We start from the raw sequence: 16,206 nt of genomic DNA, 5'->3' as shown, positions 1-16,206 counted from the left end.
AGAACGTGGTGGCCCAGGGTGAAGAAATGGTGCAACAGAAAGTCTGTGGCAAAGAGGTCGCAGTGGAAAGGACACATGCAAGTGTGACCTGGGAAGGTCGCCGACCTTCCCGTTTCCTTCCGATGCAGATGTACCCAGCATTTCCTCTACCCACTCAGTGGACGACAGCGTGACGTCAAAAGTGCCTCTGAAATCAAATTGGTGTTGACACCCAGGCTCTGTCACTGTCTCACTGCATGGCCTTAGGCAAGTCTCTTCGTCCTGAACTGTCCAATGCAGCAGCCACTGGCCACATGTGGCTGTTGAGCTCTTGTAATGTGGCCAGTGAGGACTGACTCACATTGTATTTCTTTTTTTTAATTTACACATAATAATTATACATATTTGTGGGGTACATAGTGACATTTCGATACATATAATGTGTAGTGATCGGTACAGGGTCATTAGCACGTCCATCCTCTCAAATATTTATCATTTCTTTGTGTTGGGAACATTTAATATCCTCCTTCTAGCTATCTGAAACTATGTAATATGTTATTGTTAACTATAGTCATCCTACAGTGCTACAGAACACTAGAACTTATGTCTCCTACCTAGCTGTAAGTTTGTATCCTTTAACAAATCTCTCCTCATCTCCCTTGTCCCCCCACCCTTCCCAGCCTCCAGTACGGAGGGTGCACCCTGGAGGGTGAGAGGTAAAAGTGATCCAGAACAAAAGGTGGCCCAGCCTGTCCTGAGGCCGTGTTAACAAGGTTAATGTCTTCCTTGGGGAATCAGAAGAAACCATTTAAATGAAGCCCCTGGGGGAAGGGGAAGGGGTGGGGGCTCGTGGAGTAGCTGGAGAAGATGGGAGTGGTGGGAACAGAGAGGGAAGAGCCAGACTCCTGGGTTCAAACACCAGCTCTGCTGCTTGCAAGCTGTGTGACCTCGGGCATGTGACTTGACCTCTCTGGGCCTCAGTTCCCTTATCTGTTAAATGTGAGTGGTAATAATATACCGAATTCCTCGGCAAGTTGGGACATGCTAAATGCCTGACACGTGGCAAGTGCTCAATAATGTCCGGGGATCGAGTGAATGAGTCGCAGCTGCCACTGCTGTTAACAGCAAAGGAGCCTTTTTTTCCCAATTACCCGAACGCCATAGGAGGAAATTTTCCACCCTGTAGTCACAGATCTTTCAGGAACCAAAGCTGTTCATATTATTCAACCACCTAAAACTCTCCAATAAAAATTAAATCCAAACTTCTTGCCACGGCCTCTGAGGCTCTGTGTGATCCGGCACCGCCCACCCCTCCAGGCTCGACTTGCTCACATCGCTGCAGCCTCGAGGCACATTTTTTCCTAGTCCTTGATTTCCCAGCTCAGGGCTTTGCGCATGCTGTGCGCTCCACGGAGAGCACCCTCCCCTCTGCTCTTTGCATGCCTGGCTACCCACCGTCCTGCACATCTTGGCTGAAATCTCCATCCCGGGCTTCCCTGACAGCCCCATCTAAAGCCACCTGTCAGGCTGTATCAAACCCTCTTCTGTTGCCTTCCCAAGGCTTAGCACATTCGTCATTATATGTTTGTTCACATGGGTTTGTCCATCTTCCCACCCCCTGTGAGCTTCACAAGGGCGGGACCTTGTACGCCAAGCCCCTGGCATAGCAGGGCCTCATTAAGAGTGTGATAAATGAAGGACCACCAGCCTCGCAAAGAACCTTCTCCACATTAAGCCACCTGAATGTGGCTTCCCACAAACGCTCTTTCAGGAGAGAGTGGGACACAGAGGACGAGTGCGTTCCAGCCTGCAGGGGGGCAAGACTGCTCCGTGCAAGTTAAGTTGGCATTCTGATGTCTGCAAAAAGAGAAAAAAAGTGGAAGTGGAGCAGCTTGTAGCCCAAGGGTGGAGAGAGAAAAGACAAAAAGAAACAGAAGAGAAATATTAGAGCACCCGGAATGCAGCCCCCCATCACGGGCTCTGGGGCCCTATCCAATCTGTCACGCAGAATTGCCATTGTTCGTTTTCTGGTCTGCTTCCCAAAGTAGACTGTGAGTTATGCAGGGGCCACTCGGCGATGCCATGGCGATGCTGCGTCCCGTCCCCATCTCTGCAGCCTGAGCCCAACGCCTGACACAGAGTCGGCGCCCAATTATTGTTTGTTGAAAGGCTGTTCCTGCGCCGGGTTTCTTCCCCACTCGCAGCCTGCTCTGCAAAACAGCTGACAGCGACTGGCTACATCCAGACCCTTATAGATTTTAACAGGCGATGAGTCCAAACAGGAAGGAACAAAGGTGTTTTTCCTGATAGAAAACGCTCCGTGGCATTGATTTTCTCCGTGCTGTGGATGACGACTGCATTTGTTTTGTTATCTCCGCGGTAAACACAGACTGAACAAAGACCCTGGACAGTCAAGGTCGATCAAGTTTCAAATATCCTTTCCTCTTGCCTTTATAACTGCCCCCGGATTTCTAATTTCCGGTTCTGGGTTCTGGATTTAGGAGAAGTGCAAGTACAGACTTTTGATACCTGGAGAGAAAAGCTCATTCCAGGGTTTGTTTAATTAATCATAATAATAATGGCTGCTTCGCCGTGTGCCAGGCCCTGGGCTCTGTGTATCGCAAGCATCACTAACCATTTAAGCCAGGACTCGGTGAGATGGGGTTAGGTTTCATTCCCATTTTACAGAAGAGGAAACTGAGGCTCCGGTGGTCATAAAATCCTGTGCAAGGTCATCCAGGGAGAAAAGCACAGGTTCCACACCTGTCAGGTTAGCCAGATGTGTTCCACCATTAGCAGAGCAGAAAAGTGACTTTCTCCCTCCCTAATATTGTCATTTAATTTCCGGCTGTTCCTCTTTCCATCCAGCGCAGCCTCCCAGAACAGCTCACGGCAACGCCAGGATGTCTCTCCCAACACGCGCGCAGAGCAAGGCGTTCTTCCAGCCGCCGTCGGCGCTGCCCTCGGCGCTGAGAGGGAGACAGGCCTGGCGTTCCGCAAGCCATTAGAGCACCTGAATAATTTACCACTCCCAGAAACAGGCCCTTGTCCTGCACGATTTCCTCCCACGTCTTCAGGTTTCCTCCAAAGAGCTCCCGTCCTCCGACAAAAGGGAATGAAGTGGCATTTGAAAGGAAGGCCCAGTCGCTCCCTTACTGGCGTCCGACGTTATTATCTGGGGCCAGAATCCAAGTTTGAAATCAAGCATGGCACACGGAGACTGCAGTTTCGTCTGTGAGTTGAACCCCGCTGGGGGGAGAAGCGGGGAAGACGCTCGGTGAGGAAGCCCGGGGCAGCTCTGATGGGTAGGCGCAGCCAAGAGCTCAAGCGCTGCCGGCTGGCAGGAAAAGCCCAGAAACGAGCCCATGGCCCGGGCGAGGCTGCGAGGCAGGCCGGTGGGAACGAGAAGCTCATGTACGGTCTACACGTTCGTTTGACTTCTGTGCCAGCCGTGGATCGGGCCGTGCTCAGAGCCGTTCTGGCCCCTTCCTCTGTGTTGCATGGACTCCCTTGCTAAGCGGCGTCAGGCCGGTCCAGCCAATGGGGGCCCAGGTAGAGACCGGGGGAGCAAGGATGGGAGCCACCTGGGTATGGCAGGAGTCGCATCTGCTCTGCTGCTCCAGCCCCGCTGAGCAGGCTGCCCTGGCTCCAGCCTCCACCAGGAGACCTCAACTCCTGGGAGTGTCTCTGTCCCACTAGCCCAGGGGTGGTGGCAGCTTCCTGCCGTTGCTCATCTCTGATTTTGTCACCCTCACCTGTTTAACCAATTGCCACATTTACTTCTCTCTGTTTTGAAAGCTCAGAGTCATTTCTGTTTTCCTGATGGGACCCTGACCGGTACCAGCACTGACTAATACAGCCCTGAAAATACACAATTTTCAAGATTAGAATTTTGCACAGACAGCACGTATACCTGCGCCACCAGCTCAACCCTTTAGATACACAAAGAGCTAAAAATCAAGGCCTTGCAGGGGGCAACGATGCCCCCCCAAAAACCTTTCCCTGCCATATTTTTGCCTTCTTCAGAGTAATAAAGCAAAATAAAAAGAATAGATTTCTGAATCAAGCCAACCTGGCTTCAAACCCCAGCTTGTCTTTTACCAGCTAGAAGACTTTGAACCTCTTGAGTGAGCCTCAGTTTTCTCACCTGCAAGATGGGGAGAATCGTACCTGTATTTTGCACGGCTGTCTTGCTATAGAGAGCACTGTTCCTGGCATCGAGTTAACTGTTCCATTAATGTCGATTTCCTTGACCTGAGTAAAGCCTACAGTTACTACAAATACCTTCTGAGGGTGGCAAGTCGGCCTCTAGCACTTGTTCTAACATTTTTGGTCCTTTGTGAACCTCCAAGAAATGGGAAAGGGTGCCCTCAGCCCCTCAGCAAAACCATGGTGCCTCTCAAGAAAATTCTAGAGATAAGTCATTGGGGGAAAAAAAATTATTTCCTTTAGCAGGGAAGTAGCAAGTTCTGGTATCAAATAATAAAACTTTTGACACATGAAACCTGCCCAGCATGGTTCTAGCTTTGACAGAGATGAAAGAACCAGGGATTTGGCTAAGACACTTCTGCAAAAACGATCCCTTTGGAGGTGGGGAAAGAGTTCTACTGTTTTACAGGTTTGGAAGCTGCCTCAGGGGACCTTGCCGCTCAGAATTCTTTAGTCTGCGGCTGCTGTGACAAAACTGAGAAGCCAGTCCTGATTTTCGCTTGTGATGTTTAAAATAAACCGAGGAAGTAAAGCCCCTGAGCGAGAATGTGGATTGGGTTTTTATTTTATTTTTTTTTCCAAATAAACCCCTGCTTATAACTTTCCTCTTGCCCATCAGATAAGGGATAATCGTGCTGCTTTTGTGTCTCTGTGGCAGGGGCTTCTGAAATAAAACCTCGGGTATCTGATGCTCAGGAGTGTGGGATGAAAACTCTTATCCTGATATCTTGATGGATGCCTGGGACGGGGTCAGAGATGACAAATCTGTGCATTGTCTACCTCTGGGTGCTCGTGGGGAGGCAGTCTGGGAGCCTTCACAGACCTCGGGAGACTCAAACAAATCCCTCCCTCGGCTGTGTCAGGGGTCCCTTTAGGGAAAAATAAAGCCACAAGGGGGCAGAGCCCAAACCACCTCCACCCACCGCTGTTGCAAGTCTGACAAAGAGATGCCCGGCGTTATCAGACACCTGCGTGTGCCATGCGATGCCCACAGGAACGACATCTGCCACCTGTGCCAGAGGTAGTAGCAACATGAGGAGGTGGTGGCACGTGCAGCCAGGAGTCCTTGGTGCACATCTCAGCGCCTCCCCTCTGTCCCTCCTCGGTGGTTAGCGAGCCTCTTCCCTCTTTGAGTCTCTGAGCCTGAGTTTACTCAGTTGCTACCTAAAAGCGATCATACTCCTAACAACAGTGATAACCTGCAGCCTACCACGCTCGCGGCAGTCCTGCGAGGATCAAAGGAGACAGTGGGGAGAAAAGCGTTTGATGATAATAATTCTTCAAATGTATTGCCCGAGATTGGTTCCTCCAGAAGAGCACACGGGGTTTATTCAGGAGAGCGTCCCAGACAGCACCTGTAGGGGACGGGAAGTGAGACAGAGAGGGAAGGAAGCCGGGAAAGGGTGGGCGTGATGAGCTGTGGGTGCCTCGGGGAACTCCCGCTGGGAAACTAAACATGGTATAGGACCGTACCCCAGAGAAATCCCAGCCACGGGGCAAGCAAGCTGGGTGTTTACCAACAAACTCCCTGTCCGCGCGGAGGCTGACTCGGGAGGCATCGACTCCATCACACTTCTGGCTGGCCCGGTGCACAGGCCACCACGGGACCTGTGGGAGCCAAGGTAGAATGTGCACCTGTGCTAGAATGCCTGGTACCGAAAGGTTTCTTGGGATGTGAGACTTTTAGTCCTGAAACAGGGACAGTCCTGGGCACACCAGGAGGGCTGGTCACCTTAGACCTAACGTGCCTGAGAGGTTCTTCCACGGACATTAACTCTGTGGCACTTCCAGCTTGCCTAAGGACAGGTGAGCACGCCCCTAGGACCAGACAGAAGCCCACAGGCAGGGCGCAGCCTTCAACAGGCAGAGGTGGGTGCCGGGAGGCCACAGGGAGAGCGACAACAGCACCTGCTGCTGTGTGCTTGAACCAAGTGCTGTGCTGAGTCCCTTCCACGGCATCCCACCGTGACCCTGGGAGATTACATATTGCAGAGAATCGCACATTGAGTCACTGGCAAAACTGGTATCCAAGCCTGGGATGATTAATTTTCTGTGTCCACTTTTGTGGCTAGGCTATGGCGCCCCGTTGTTTGGCCCCCAGAGACTACTCTTACACTGCTCTGTAGTTTGTAAACTGAAAACTGCCCCTAACTCCCCTGCTTCAGGTCTGGCCTTCAGTTATTGACAATCCTTCATCAAGCTCTGGTATGCCTGGGGAAAATGCAAAAAGGGAACGTAGACCTTGTCCCTCCATATCCATTCTTCCCTTCTTCCTTTAGTAAGAGATTCCTCGGATTTTAACTGGGCACTTAGCCACCCAAACTAAAGACTCCCTTTCCCCTGCAGCCAGCTATAGCCATGAGAAGAAATTCTAGCTGATGAGATGGGAGCCAAAGTGATGTGCGCAACTTGAGTAATACTTTTCAAGGGAAGAGGCATGCCTCCATTTCCCCCTCCTTCCTCCCTACTGGAATGCAGATGTGATGGCAGGAATTGGGACAGCCATTTTCAAACACGAGATGATAACCATGAGTTGAGGAAGGCAGGTAGAAGGTGCCTGGGTCTATAATGATTGGGAAACAACCCCACTAATCCTGGACTGCTTTCCCAGACTTTGAGGAAGAAAGAAACTTTTATCTCATTTAAGTCTCTTTACGATAGCAGTTATCCAAGTCTGTTATCCTAACAAATACAGAGAATCAGAGTAGGACTTGGCCCCTTGCAGCTGCTTCCATGCCCACTCTTCAAAGTAAGACACAATCACCCACTTTTAATCTAATCATTAAAGTAAATGACTCATGGCTGGTGGCTCAGAAATCGAAACAGTGTCTTAATGCCAAGGATTTTTTTTAACAACGAAGGTTGGGCATTTCCCCCTGTGGTTGATTAGCTGCATTCACGGTCCCAGTTAATGCTCTCCCTACACTCATGTCCTTTGCAACATGACTTTGCAGACCCTCACATCAAGAGGTGGGGTCTGATTCCCCACTCTTTAAATCTGTGCTGGCCTGGTGACTTGTTTTGGCCACTTAAATGTGGCAAAAGTAATAGTGTGCCAATTCTAAGCCTATGCCTCTAGAGACTTTGTGTGCTTATGTCCTCTCTCAGGAACAGTCACCCTGGGAACAAACTTGGAGCAGAGGGTTAAATGCTAGGGTGAGGCAAATATAACTCATCCCAGCCAAAACCATCCTAAACCACCTGGCCCCCAGCTGACCCAGATGGGTGAGACTCAGTCAAGAGCAGGTGAGCCCAGCCCAAACCTGAAGAACAAACCAGCTGAGTACAGCTTAAATTGGTAACTCACAAAATCTGCACTAAATAAATGGTTGTTGTCTTAAGCCATTAAATTTTGGGGTGGTTTACTCTGCAGTAATAGCTGACTGATATAACCTCTTATTCTAGGTGTGATTCAAGAGCTCAGAAGCAAAGAGCTGAAAGCTTCTGGTTTCCTACAAGTGGATGAGTAAACAGATATCACCTCTTAAGAAGGCTCTTGGCAATATCAAATATTTTAAATACATACATTCTTTAATCCAGCAATAACACTTCTGGAAATAAATTCTACAGGAATAAGTGTGCACATACTGAAAGACATGTATCAAAGATGGACACTACTACATTTTTTATACCAACAAAATACTGGAAGCAATTCAAATATCCATCAATTGGAGACTGGTTAAATAAATTATGCCATAATATCTGGAAAATAAAAAGTATCAATTGCTGTTGAAGCCACTATCATTAACACATTAAAAAAATTATGCTCTAGCCATACAATGAAACACTATGTGACCATGAAAAAGAATGAAGGAGACCCTTACATGCTGACATAGAAAAGTATGTGAGATATATTAGCAAAGAAAACAAGTAGCGGAATATACATAGTATGATCTCACCTATGTAAATTATGCATGTTGAACACACATGTATACACTCCAGAAACTATGATTATAGAAACATTTTAAGAATCTGAAAGTAGACCAAGCAAACTCTTAATCGTGATTGGCTTTGTGGAACATGAGGGGATAAGGGAATATTTTCACTTTTTACTCTATTTCTTTGTGTTTTGGGTTTATTTATAAAAATGAGTATTATCTTTGTAATTAAATAAAACAATCACAGGGAAAACTTTTAAGCATCAATGGCCACAATGAGCTGGCGACAATGCATTTGTCAATCTTTTGGGCCAACATATCTTTGAACTCAAGCCAGATTTATTCTTTTTTTTTTTTTTTTGGTTTTTTGTGTTTTTGTTTTTGTTTTTGTTTTTTTTTATTTCAGTATATTCAGATTTATTCTTAACTATTATTTTCAGAGCCACTGCTACTTCACATAGGCCTTAATGAAAATTTAAAAAAGGAGCCCTTCCTCCAGGTTCACCCCACATGGTTAGTAAAGTATGGGATAGGCTTCATCCCCACTTACCTCTCACCCTTGAGCAGTGAGTGACCTGCACAACTGTACCAGCAACTCTGGTTATCATTGATGTATTGCTGTCTTTGGTGGATTTAGATGGGATGTGAAATAGAGAGAAGAAGGAGAAGTCTTATTCATTTTCATTGCTCATGAAGCTATTGGGAAGACAAATGCCTGCATGCAAATCCACGTTGGTATTCTGCTCTGAATCCGAGAGAGTAAAAGCCATAAGGAGTTCTGAGGATGTGAAATCAGGGCAGCGCTGAGGATGCTGCGCTGCTAATTCATTATCTGCTCAAGTGCACCTACTTTTAAAAATGAACCAGTGGGAAACTCGGTTTACAGAGAAATGAAATTGGGGGGTTTCTGGCTTTTCCCAAAGCATCATGGGTCACCCTAAGAGCTCTTTATAGACCACTATCTACCTGTTAAAGAGGAACAGTCCTAGAGAAAGTTGGTTTATTCATCCCACAAACATTTCTGGGTGGCCACCGGTGTGCCAGGCCTTGTGCTGGGTGCAGGGAAGGAATGATCAGTAAGACAAATACGACCATCACCATCACGGGTCTTATGTTAGTCGCTGGTCCACAAAGAAAGATATTAATTAAATAATCACACAGATATATAATTACACCATGGGACGAGGCTACGAATGAAGCCATGGAAGTGTATAATGGTTTGGTGATCTAGTCTCAGGGAGTCAGAGAAGGCTTCCTGGAGGAAGAGACATTTGATCTGAGGTCTGAAGAACATATAGGGCCAGCTAGGTAAAGGGAGGAGGGGAGGACTTGCCATCCATTCATTCACCGACATTTTGTTAGGTCCCACTCAGGCCATCTACTGTTCCAACAGGGACCGAGAGACCAGATGAGGCAGGTGAGTAAGGTCAAGGTATCGATCCCGACTCCTTCCTTACACGGCTGCCTCGGGATGGCTGTGTGCCCTGACCACAGTGACCCTCCCAGGTGGCCTGCCCTAAGCAATTCTCTCCGTCTGGGTTCCAGGACCCTCTCTCTTTCACTTCCTTCATCTCAGCCCAGGAACGGTAAGAGCTTCTGCTTCTAGCCCCGCGTTCCTGCACTATCGCTGGGAGGTCCTTTCATTCACATCTCTTTAATTGGCCCCTTTATAAATAACTCCTCCTTAAATCATCCTGATTTGAGTGTGCCCTATTTCCTGCTGGGGCCCTGACTTACACAGAAAGAAATCACAAGTGGCTCCCGAATTTAGGTGAAGGGTGATACCATCTACAGAGATGAACACCTGGAGAGAAGAGAGGGCCTAGGGTGGGAGAAGGAATCAAAAGCTATTTTTTGACATATTATTTGAGCTGATAGACATCCAAGTGAAGATGTGGGTATATATGCAATTCTGTACTGCAGGGTAGAGGTTGGGGCCAGAGATATGGATCTGGGGGTTGCCTACACATCCATAGTATTTAAAGCCTTAAGACTGAATGAGATTACCTAGAAAGGAAGAGAGATGAAGCAGAGAAGAAATAACATGTGCAAAGGTCCTGTGGCAAAAGGGAGTGAGATATTCTGCTTTTAAAGAATTGGGAAAAGCCCATGTGTCTGGAGCACAGAACCAGAGAGTGGGCTGGGAGGAGGCTGCAGAGGAAGTGCGGGTTCAGATCTTCATCTTTACAGCCTTGGAAGCCACTGAACGTTTCAGGTAGACAAGATCAGATCAGTGTTTCTGCATAGTGATGGCAGTTCAGGTGTGGAGAATGGATTAAAGCTAAGTCCCTGCTGACTGGAAATAAATCATAATGAAGATAAAAAGCCATCTGAATGCATTGTGACAATGACACTAAGATTTGGGCTCCAGAAATGTGGTTGACACTGTTTCTCAGGACCTTTGCTTGGGGGCAAGGTAGATGTGCTGGGGTAGGGCGGCAGTACGGAAAACATTTAGGAGACTCCTCTCCTCCCCCATTTACCTTCCAGAACCTACCATGCAGGTGCAGGCATCTCTCCCCTTCCCAAGGTCTCTGACTCAGGTATCTTTGCCGCTCAAGTTACTGCGTTATAACTCAGTTTGCTTTGACCAAAATTCTTTCATTTCACAAAAGTCCTCCTGCCTTTTGTCTCCCCAAGTTCCCAGTGTGAGGGAGGAAAGCAAAGCAGCAAGATTTTCACATCCTCAGCTACCTGGCTGGATTGTAGCAGCGAAACATGACAGGTTTCAGGTGAGGCTCACACCAGCTCTGGGTGTCAGGGCTGGGAGGCAAAGGCTAGTCCCAAAGGCGGGGAGAACTGACGACAAAGAGGGCTGAGACTGGCCGGGAAGAAAATTCAGAATATAGTCACCCACCTAGTGGATGAAACAGGACCCTAAAAAGCAAGGCTTTTAGACATATCCCCTACCTTCCCTGAACCATTAAAATACCCCTGGCACCACGCAGCAGAGAAAAAAAAGACATAAGCTATTAAGTTCCGTTTCTGTCTGAAACAGCAGCAAGATAATTTCCCGTCAGTGACCTACATTGTGACTGTAGCCGTGGCTGAATCTGCAGAAACTCACTCCCAGCTCAGGTAAAAGCAAGCAGACGGAGCCATGTGATGTATCAGTGCCTGTGTCGAGGAGCGAGGGGGCTGGCCTGCTAGTCTTGAACCCGATGCTTTTGACCCTAAATTCACTTAGATTCACCTGACCAGCCAGTGGCTTTCTGCCTTTGCAGTAACTGGCACAGAAAGCCTCTGCAGTAGCAAAATAGCTTTCAGGAAATCTGATGTTTTTTAAAATCTGAGTTTGGAAAACAGTTAAGGGTGATAATTCACATCACGAGACAATGCTTTCTCTCTATCAAATGAATTTACAACTGGGTTCGCCTTATGCAATTAAGCTTTAATTTATTTATTTATTTTGAGACAGAGAGTCTCACTCTGTCACCTGGGCTAGAGTGCAGTGGCATCATCGTAGCTCACTGCAAACTCAAACTCCTGGGCTGAAGTGATCCTCCTGCCTCAGCCTCCCAAGTAGGTAGTAGCTGGGACCACAGGCGCATGCCACCATCCCAGATAATTTTTCTATTTTTTGTAGAGACGGGAGTCTTGCTCTTGCTCAGGCTGGTCTTGAACTCCTGGCCTCAAGCAATCCTCCAGCCTCGGCCTCCCCAAAGTCCTAGGATTACGGACATAAGCCACCTCGCCCAGCCCAAATGAAGCTTTTAATTGCATAAGGAGATGAGATTAAACTCTGACCAGCAAGCCTGAAGTTGGGGAAGAAAGGATAAAAGAAATCTGAGGGAAGACTACTATTAATAATAGCCAACATCAAGGAAGCATTCAAATTCAAACAAACAACAAAAATAATACCGACAATTGAAACATAGAATACCTAACCTTGTGCCAGGCACTGTTCTAAGCCCTTTACCTAGACTTACTCATTTAATCTTCACACCATTTAACCTCTGACATAGGGGCAATTATTATCCCTATTTTACAGATGAGGAAACTGAGGCATAAGGAGGTTAAATGACTTGTTCACTTCTAGTAAATAGAACAGCCAGGATTCAAACCCGGATATTCTGAATCCTGTAAGTCAGTAAGAAAATATGGCCTTTTTGACACATGGGGTTCAAGAATCAGATAGGATTCGATAGTCTCTAAGTCTCCTTTTGTTGCTGACATTCCTGTGTATACACGTCACACGGAGTCTCTGTTTCACATGAGCAGAGGCATTTGCTCCCGGATTCCAAGTTGAAGGCCATCTTAGTTTGGACCCCTGAGATGTGTGGGCTTGGGCACAGACTGTTTATCTGGGTGAGATCCCGGGAGCAGGGCTAGGGCAGCAGGAGAGTGAGATGAGGAAGGAGGAAAAGCCATTAAAGATGTGCTAGTGAGCTGGTTACCTCTGCGGGCAACTGTGGCCCGACGCTGCTGGGTGGGGAGCCTCCAAGGAACCATGTGTAGGGTGCCTCGCCGTGTCCCTCCCGAGGACATTCTAGGATATTTATCCACCAATTCTCATGCTCCACTGAATGAGCGTTACTCCTGAGAGTGTTAACTTCCCAGCCCTTCCAATTACGGACTGAGCAGGCTTCCCTGATATGGGAGAGAGCTGTGAATCAGGAAAGCACGGCTACGACACCCTCGGAGCACTGTCGCTCAGATGGCAGATGCGGAGGTGTGGAGCTGTCCACCAGCGCAGTGCTGAAATCAGGCGCACAGAGCACAAAAATCACCTCCTACAGAGACCAGTGGGCAACCTGCTTGCTACCTTCAGTCCAGAACTTAAAGTTGCCCTCTGATGCTCTAAGTTTCAGTCCCTCTCTGTCTTTTCTTTATACTAGACCAGGACAATTCACTGGAACCAAAACCCCCAGGGGGCCTATTCAGCAGCTGCCAGGTTATCTCTTCCAGGCCTCTAGTAAACTACACAAAGGAGTTGTTTTGTTTTTTTTTCAACTACTACATCTAGAAAACATGTTCCCACACCCTACATCCACCTCCACCTACCTGGGCAGCTACAAATACTTCTTACTGACCTCCCTGTATCCAATCTTGCCCTTTCTTCAAACTTCAACCAAAAGCTACTCTCTGGAGAGAGAATCTGATCTGTTATCTCCTGCTTAAATCCCCCAGATATGGCCCCACCGCCTTCAAGACATGATCCAAACTCCTCACCACAGCTTATGATGTCACCCTTCCTCCTTCCTGGTCTGAACTTTGCCCTTTCTTACCTCCAGCCTCAATTCCTCCCAGCCTCTCCATGTGTATGCCATGCTCAAGCCAGGTGAACTCCCAGAATTTCCCTCATACCTCTCCGCCTCTTCATACGCTATTCCCTCTTCTCGGATTACTTGGACCTCCATATACATGTTCTTCAAGACTTGGCTCAAAAATTATTCCCTGGGGAACTGTTGGTTTGGGCTTCTCAGAACATGCCCCTGACACTTCCGTGCCCATCCCATTCCCAACCATGAGGCAGGCCTTGACCCAGACCCAGCAGATCAGTCAACCAGAGTCTGACATCCTTCTGAACACAGTGAGTTTTTAGGGATGGACCTGTGGACATTTCAAGCTTAGCAATTAAAAGGACTTCCTTGGGGTTTTCTGTTAAAACTAGTAAGGAAAACAACTTCCTTCTCTGAGCTTATGATGCTGGAAAGATGATTCTGCAGCTTTTGGAAGCCACATTTCTCATCACGTGGAAAAAGTGAGACAGTGGTAGAGATAATGGGGCCAATGCACTGGGGGTGTATTAGTCTGGACTCTTAGTTTTGAGTGGCAGAAACCCAATGCAATTCTGTTTTAGCAAATAAATGAATAAATAAGGATTTGTGCGCTCACATTATTGGGGACTCTAGAGGAATATATTTGAATATATAGATCATTCATGGCTGAATCCAGAAGCTGAACCAATTCTCTCTCCTCCCCCACCCCATCATCTGGCCATCCTTGTCTCTACTTGGCTTCACCCCACATGATAGCCACCTCCAGCCCCAGGTTCCCATTCTTCTAGCTTAGAAATCCAGTGGAAAGAATACTTCTCTCCTTCATCACCAATTTATCAATCCTAGAGTAGGCTCAGGTCATGCGCCCACCCCTGCATCTAGAGGTTAAGGAAGAATGGGTCACCATGATTGACAACCACCAGGACCACAGAGCAGGAGTTGGCCAACTGCAACCCACAGGTCAAATCTGGCCTGCCACCGGTTTTTGTAAATGGAGTTTTTTTGGAATGCGGTCACACCCATTCACTTGCATATTGTCTACAGCTGCTTTCGTGCTATAATGGCAGAGTTCAGTGGAACCCTGAGAGAAACCGTGTGGCCTGCAAAGCATACAGTAATCACTATCTGGCCCTTCGTGGAAAATGTTTGCTGACCCCTGCCATGGACAATAGGAGAGAAGTGAGTCTTTCTTTTGCTTATAGCAAAAGCCAGCACTGCTGCTTATTGTGTAGCCTTAGACACATCACAACCTCTCTGAGCTTTGGATTCCTGACCTGTAAATGAAAATAACAATACTTTCTTCACAGGATGGATGGATAGACCGATGCACACATAGAGATATCTCATGCTAAAACTTCTTTGTCCGAAGCATTGTTTTCCTTTGGAGTTAGATTAATTGGGGAAATGATTAATGTGGAATGAGTCAAATGGGAGACATGCCAGGGAAACACTCCCCTGTAATAAATAAAGAGCTTAATACATAGTCACTCGTGCAGTAAGCACTCAATACATTGCAGACAAAAACAAAAAAACCAAAGTTAATCGAAACCCAAGCAAAGCTGCCCCACCGAATGAGAGCAGAGTAAATAACTTTGCAGAGGGACAGAATGACTTTCAGCATTTCATCCTCCCTCCTCCCCACTGAGATTCTGACGCAATTACGTCTCAGTCAGAAGAAAGCAATTTTTGTCCCCATTGCACGGAGAGGAGAAGATGAGCCCTGCTTTGATGTTCAAACACCTCATGATGTTCAGATACAGCTGCAGGTGGCCGCCGACCCAGAATGCATCGGTCATTCCGTTTTTGGAGGGGGGAGGGTAGCGGGGGGGAGGGGAGTTTGTTCAAAGCTGCTGTGGAACCAAAGTGTTTTCATTTTAATCAGCAGAAGTGCTTCCAAAATCACTCTTCCTTAATTGCTCACAGAAGGTAGCACACGAACCTTTAATATATTAAACAACATTCTGAAGACTGAATAGGAGACAAAACTCCGAACCCCACAGCTGCTTCCTGTCAGGAGCTTCTTACGCTTTCTGGGGCTCAGTTGTCTCATCTGTAAAACGGGAGGACAACTCTTCCCTTCCACGAAGATCCCTTCCATGCATACAGACCAAATTGCATCTCTAATTACTATTTCCCCCCTTTGAATAAAACACACCATCTCCTGAGACCTAAAGAAGAATCCCAGGTGCATGTGTGCCAACCGCCTTCCACGGGCCGGCCTCCCCTCTAGGGTCTGTACACACATTGCCCCCGCAGACCCCACACACGCACCTGGGAAAGCTAATGGCAAACTTGAGGCTTAGAGAGTCGTTCTGCCCGACCCAAGGCCACCCATCAAGTCAGAGGTAGCTCCAACATTTGAACTTATGTCTGTCTGACTTTAAATCTCACACTTCTAGCTCTTTCACAGTTGAGGAAACTGAAGCACCAAAAGGCTAAGCGAGGTGTCCGAGGACTCGTCCGGCTCCCAGCCACCATTCTGTGTTCAGAGGAGTGGGACAACGTGCGCATTGCATACAACAGTGAGTTGTCTCTTCCCATGAACGCTCTGGGGCGGGCAGCGTCATTATCTCTATTTTTTGGTTGAGAAAACTGAGGCTCTCTGCAACCAGTGATGGGGTGAATGCAGGCTCCTGTACCTGTTCTAAAGACGGTACCAAATAAACTCATAGATTATCAGAGCTTGTCTAATCTTCTGGGGCTTCCCTGGCCAGCGGTCCGATCCCATGAGAATCTATTCATTGCCCTGTACATATAGATCAGCACAGTGTAAGGGTTAATTAAGAGCATGGGCTGGAACTAGACTGCCTGCACTCAAACCCCTCCTCCACTACCTACTAGCTGTGGGCATGTTGCTTCATCCTTCCTGGACCTCAGTGTTTCCATCTGTAAAATAGGGTTTTAAAAATAATTTTTAT

Source organism: Propithecus coquereli, unplaced genomic scaffold (assembly GCF_000956105.1).
Source record: "Propithecus coquereli isolate 6110/MARCELLA unplaced genomic scaffold, Pcoq_1.0 Scaffold81, whole genome shotgun sequence".
Classification (NCBI taxonomy): domain Eukaryota; kingdom Metazoa; phylum Chordata; class Mammalia; order Primates; family Indriidae; genus Propithecus; species Propithecus coquereli.
The sequence above is the reverse complement of the archived record's forward strand: the minus strand, read 5'-3'. Positions refer to the sequence as shown.